This window comes from Triticum dicoccoides, chromosome 5B, assembly GCF_002162155.2.
Source record: "Triticum dicoccoides isolate Atlit2015 ecotype Zavitan chromosome 5B, WEW_v2.0, whole genome shotgun sequence".
Taxonomy (NCBI): domain Eukaryota; kingdom Viridiplantae; phylum Streptophyta; class Magnoliopsida; order Poales; family Poaceae; genus Triticum; species Triticum dicoccoides.
Window position 1 is genome coordinate 655,724,746 of NC_041389.1, and position 6,855 is coordinate 655,731,600.

A 6,855-nucleotide genomic window follows, 5' to 3' on the forward strand; every position below is an offset into this window, starting at 1 on the left:
ACGCGCTCCCAGTCCGCGGAGCGACGCACTTCCGCGCGTGCGTCCGTGGCGTCCTCCTGCGTCAGCCGTCGACCCAGTATTGGTTGGCTTTGTGTCGTCCTCCCCCCTGTTTCCCGCCGGCGCAAGCGCTCCAGTCGGTCGAGGCTTCAGCAGTGGGTGAGACAAGCGGTGGCTCGCCAGTCGGCCACCCCCCAAGTCGCGGCAATCGAGCCCGACGAATCTCTCTACGGCATGTTCGATCTGTCGACTGGCTCCGTAGAGACTACATCCGAGTGCAACAGCAGTGATCCAGCGACGGAGGTACTGATGGTCGATGGACCACGCGGTCCTCCTGGTTTTCCCGGCGCCGATGGAGGCAACGGCGGAGGCGATCCGTCGCATGCCCATGAAGAGTATCTCCCCGAGCCCCTCACTTCGCTGCAAAGGGGAGAACTTCGCCGCCGGAACATGGATGCGCTTCATACTCCTACCGTTGGAGCAACTCCCGAGGCTCGTGACTTAGAGGACGCACGCTTGGCCAACTTGGCTGAGTGCACTCGACTGGAGAACCTTCAGCGAGCACTCGACGAGCGTGCGCGGCAACGGGTTCCGGACTCCAGTCGACGTCAACTCTTTCCACCACCGACTCAGGTATACCGAACTCCGATTCAGAATTTAGCGGCTGCAGCCCGTATAGCAGAGTCAATTCAGCCTTCCCAGTCAGAGGCTGGCAGAGGCTTGATGCAGATCAGAGATTTACTCCGAGCAGCAGGAGATCAGAATTCAACTGTATCACAGTCGTAGAATAGGATTCACAGCAGATCCGTAGCTGCAAATACAGTCCAGTCGGCTCACAGCCCCAGATCGCCCCCAAGGCGTGAGGGGCGTGGAGACCGGCATGATCTGTACAAGAACCGTGAGCAGTATGATCACCGAATCGATCGCGATGACCGACGTCGAGTTCCCACCCCTCCCCCAAGGGGTGGATCGTATGCACCTCGACAACAGGATGATAGATGCCAGCACAGTGGTGGGTGAAGGATACTAGTCGACCCCAGGGAACCAGGCTTTGATGCGAGATCCATTATCGTTCAAGGTCTGGTCGACAGGAACAGAGCTCACCGAGAGGGTCACGACAGAGATGTACCCACCAGCAACAGAGTGCACGTCTCAGGACCAGAGTGTTTCAGCAGAGCCATCAGGGCCGCGGTGATTCCCCCCAACTTCAGGTTGGCGATTGGAGTCAGTAAGTTCACTGGTGAGTCCAAGCCTGATACTTGGCTTGAAGACTACCGAGTGGCTGTTCAGATCGGCGGTGGCAATGATGAGGTGGCCATGAAACATTTGCCTCTTATGTTGGAGGGCTCGGCCAGAGCATGGTTGAATTAGTTGGCACCCAACAGCATTTACACTTGGGAAGATCTTTCCCGAGTGTTTGTCAGAACGTTTGAAGGAATTTGCAAGCGACCAGCGGGACTAACAGAGCTGCAAACTTGTGTGCAGAAGTCGAATGAGACTTTGAGAGATTACATCCAGAGATGGATCACATTGCATCACACGGTAGAGAATGTGTCTGATCATCAGGCAGTCTGTGCCATCAAGGAAGGCCTTAAGTACAGAGAGCTAAACCTGAAATTCGGTCGAACCGGAGACATGTCTTTGAGTCGAATGATGGAGATATCCACCAAGTATGCCAATGGTGAAGAAGAGGATCGGCTCCGGAGTGGCAAGCACAAGTCAGTCGCCCACGAAACCGGAGGAGGGAACTCCAGTCGGAAGCAGAAGCGGAAAGCCGAGCCAGCTGCTCCTGGGGAAACCTTGGCTATGACTCAAGGAAAATTTAATGGAACCCTAAGAAGGTGAAAGACAAGGAGGGAAATGACGTGATGGATTTGCCATGCCACATCCACACAAACAAAGATGAAGAGGGTAACTTCATTTACCCAAAACATACCACTCGACAGTGTCAGCTCTTGATCCAGCAATTCCAGGGGAAACATCCCAAAGATAAGGAAAAGGAGTCGGACAAAGTTGAGGACAAAGAGGATAGTGATGATGGATATCCCCAGGTCAATTCCACTCTGGTGATTTTTGCTGACGTTGAGAGCAAAAATCGATTGAAAGTTATCAACCGAGAAGTGAATATGGTTGCTCCGGAGACACCTAATTATCTGAAATGGTCTCAGACTGCCATCACATTCGACCAGTCTGATCACCCGACACACATAGCCACCCCTGGGAGGCAAGCTCTGGTCGTCGACCCAGTCGTTGAAGGCACTCAACTGACTAATGTTTTGATGGATGGTGGTAGTAGCCTGAATATACTGTATGCAGAGACATTGAAAGGGATGGGCATTCCGATCTCCAGACTCAGTACCAGCAACATGAGTTTCTATGGAGTCATTCCTGGAAAGAAGGCTGCATCACTCGGTCAGATTGCTCTTGATGTAGTTTTCGGTGATTCCAAAAATTTCCGCAAAGAAAAGTTGACATTTGAAGTTGTGGATTTCCAGAGTGCCTATCATGCTATTTTGGGCAGGCTAGCTTATGCACATTTTATGGCTCGACCGTGTTACGTGTATCTCAAATTGAAGATGCGTGGCCCCAAAGGTGTGATCACTGTTACCGGCAATCGGAAGAAGGTGGAAGAGTGCTTTTAGAAAGGCTCAAAGATCGCCAATGCTCAGATGGTAGCAGAAGAGTGGCAGGAGCACCAGAAAAATGCAGATCCGAGTGATTTGTTGCGAGCCAGGAAGCCCGCTACGAAATCAGCGTTCCAGTCGTCCGGTGAGACAAAACCGATTCACATTCACCCGACCGACCCCAATGCTGCTCCGACTAATATCTCTACAACGCTCGAGCCCAAATAGGAAGAAGCGCTCATCCAGTTCCTCCGTGAGAACTGGGACATCTTCGCATGGAAACCTTCTGACATGCCGGGTGTTCCCAGGGGGCTGGCTGAGCACCGTCTACGAGTCGACTCAAAAGTGAAACCTGTTAAAGAACATCTTCGATGGTCCGCCACCCAGAAAAGAAAGGCCATTGGCAAGGAGGTGGCTCGGCTCTTAGCAGTAGAGTTTATCCGAGAGATTTACCACTCCGAGTGGCTTGCCAATGTAGTCATGGTCCCCAAGAAGGACAAGTCACTTCGCATATGCATTGACTTTAAACATATCAATCGGGCCTGCCCGAAAGATCATTTTCCTCTCCCCCGCATCGACCAAATAGTCGACTCGACTGCGGGATGTGAGCGCCTGTCTTTTTTAGACGCTTATTCCGGTTACCATCAGATCCGTTTGTATGGACCCGATGAGATCAAAACAGCTTTCATCACCCCCATTCGGGTGCTTCTTTTATGTCACCATGCCATTTGGCCTCAAGAATGCCAGAGCCACGTTCATGAGGATGATTCAGAAGTGTTTGCTCACTCAAATCAGTCGGGATGTGGAAGCATACATGGATGATATTGTGGTCAAGTCACGGAAAGGTTCCGACCTGCTGACTGACCTTGCTGAGACATTTGCCAACCTCAGGAGGTATGATATCAAGCTTAATCCATCAAAGTGCACATTCGGAGTTCCTGGCGGAAAATTACTCGGTTTTCTCGTTTCCGAACGAGGAATCGACGCAAATCCAGAAAAAGTTGGTACTATACTCCGAATGAAACGACCTGTGCGTGTGCATGATGTTCAGAAGCTTACTGGTTTCTTGGCTGCTTTAAGTCGATTTATCTCTCGTCTCGGTGAAAAGGCATTGCCTCTTTACCGACTGATGAAGAAGTCAGACAAGTTCGAGTGGACTCCTGAAGCTGATGCAGCATTTGCAGAGCTAAAAGCCCTGCTTTCCACCCAGCCGGTGCTTGCTGCCGCGATCAACAAAGAGCCTTTACTGCTTTACATTGCAGCCACAGGACAAGTCATCAGTACAGTACTTGCGGTCGAGCGGGAAGAAGAAGGAAAAGCCTTTAAAGTTCAGCGCCCAATATATTATATTTCTGAAGTTTTGACCCCATCAAAGCAAAGATACCCTCGTTATCAGAAGCTTGTATATGGGATTTATATGACCATGAAGAAGGTTGCTCATTATTTCTCTGACCATTCCATTACAGTCGTCAGCAACGCTCCATTGTCAGAGATTCTGCACAATAGAGATGCAACTGGTCGAGTGGCAAAATGGGCGATTGAACTCCTTCCCCTAGATATCAGATTTGAGGCAAAGAAAGTCATCAAGTCCCAAGCAATAGCAGATTTCATCGCCGAGTGGACCGAACAGCAACTGCCGACTCAAGTTCACTCGGAGCACTGGACCATGTTCTTTGATGGTTCTAAGATGCTGAATGGATCCGGTGCTGGGGTAGTGTTGGTTTCCCCCCGAGGAGATAAGCTCAGATATGTGCTCCAGATGCACTTTGATTCCTCCATTAACGAAGCAGAATACGAAGCTCTTTTGTATGGGTTGCGTATGACCATTTCACCCGGCGCCCGTTGCCTCATGGTCTATGGCGATTCAGATTTGGTGGTTAACCAAGTGATGAAGGAGTGGGACATCAGAAGCCCAGCCATGACTGGTTACTGCAATGCAGTAAGAAAGCTAGAGAAGAAATTCGAGGGGTTAGAGCTCCATCATATACCCTGACTGAAAAATCAAGCAGCTGACGATTTGGCAAAAATAGGTTCCAAGAGAGAAGCCATTCCCAGCGGTGTGTTTTTGGAACATATCCACATACCGTCAGTTCAAGAGGATCCTTTCACCGAAGAAGCCCCGCAGCCAAAAAGTGCCATGGATCCGACTGAAGTTGAGGTCCCAGCCGTGGTCGACTTGATCATGGAAGTTTTGGTCATCACTCCCGACTGGACAGTGCCATACATCGCGTATATCCTAAGGAAAGAACTCCCAGAGAATGAAGAAGAGGCTCGGCAGATCGTCCGTCGATCCAAGGCCTTTACTGTGATGAAGGGACAGTTGTACAGGGAAAGCTCGACTGGAGCCAGACAGAAATGTATAACGCCAGAGGAGGGTCGGATAATTCTTGACGATATCCACTCGGGGACCTGTGGCCACCATGCGTCCTCTCGGACTATTGTGGCTAAAGCATACTGAGCGGGGTTTTACTGGCCCAGAGCAAATGAAATGGCGAAAGAGATAGTCGACAAGTGTGAAGGATGTCAGTTCTATTCCAATATGTCACACAAGCCCTCCTCAGCCTTGAAGACCATTCCAATCGTATGTCCCTTCGCTGTCTGGGGATTAGATATAGTTGGACCATTGAGAACTGGCAGGAGTGGTTTCACCCACGTACTGGTGGCAGTCGACAAGTTCACCAAGTGGATCGAAGCCAAGCCTATCAAGAATCTTGATGCGAGCACTGCTATCAGCTTCATCAGAGAGTTGATATTCAAATATGGAGTTCCGCATAGCATCATCACTGATAATGGGTCAAACTTTGATTCCGACCAATTCAAAGCCTTTTGCGCCTCTCAAGGCACGCGAGTCGACTACACTTCCGTCGCTCACCCCCAGTCGAATGGACAAGCAGAAAGAGCAAACGACCTAATTCTCAAAGGACTGAAACCCCGGTTGATGTGTGATCTCAAACACGCAGTAGGCGCGTGGGTCGACGAACTTCCATCAGTTCTTTGGAGATTGAGGACTACTCCTAATCGGTCGACTGGGCGAACTCCATTCTTTCTGGTCTACGGAGCTGAAGCAGTTCTGCCGAGTGACCTGCTTCACAATGCACCCTGAGTTGAGCTCTACTTTGAAGATGAAGCAGAACAAGCCCGTCAGGACGCAGTCGACCTTCTAGAAGAAGAAAGAGAGATGGCCATGATCCGGTCGACCATCTATCAGCAAGACTTGTGTCGATTCCATGCCAGAAATGTGAAGAGTCGAGCCTTCCAAGAAGGAGACTTGGTCCTCCGAGTGGACCAACAGAAGCCACACAAACTTGCCCCTACTTGGGAAGGCCCCTTCATCGTCACCAAAGTTCTCCACAATGGAGCATACCACCTTTACAATGTCGGCCGCCAGATTGATGAGCCACGAGCTTGGAATGCGGACCTGCTCCGCCCCTTTTACAATTAAGTACTTACTCGGATGAGATGTAATAAAAGTACTCCTATAGTTTGCTTACCAAAGACAAAAGTGTTATAATTTTCCCATTGGTTGTTGTTGCTTTTGTTTGTGTGAGAAATCCCCCAGTGGGTGGCTTAGCCGCGAATGCGTTTCACCTAAGTTTGTAAAAAAAAATCCTACCGAGTGACAAGCAAGCCTCTCACTCGGAGGCTTACTGCGAATCCGATTCGCCTAAGTGTTTGGAAATCCTACCGAGTGACGAGCAAGCCTCTCACTCGGAGACTTAGCTGCGAATCCGATTTTCCTAAGATTTGGAAATCCTACCGAGTGGATAGCAAGCCTCTCACTCGGAGGCTTAGCTGCGAATCCGATTCGCCTAAGTGTTTGGAAATCCTACCGAGTGGAGAGCAAGCCTCTCACTCGGAGGCTTAGCTGCGAATCCGTTTCGCCTAAGTATTTGAAATCCTACCGAGTGGAGAGCGAACCTCCCACTCGGGGGCTTAGCTGCAGTCCAGTACTCGCCTAAGTGTTTGAAATCCCACCGAGTGGAGAGCCAACCTCCCACTCAGGGGCTTAGCTGCAGTCCAGTACTCGCCTAAGTAACAAAAAATCCTACCGAGTGGAGAGCAAACCTCCCACTAGGAGGCTTAGCTGCAGTCCAGTACTCTCCTAAGTACGAAATCAATGTGCGCTCTGCAAGGACGACGAGGTGCAGGTCGACTGCTACCTTCTCCTTCGGAGCTATGCCACAAATACAAAAATCCTACCGAGTGGAGAGCGAACCTCCCACTCAGGGGCTTA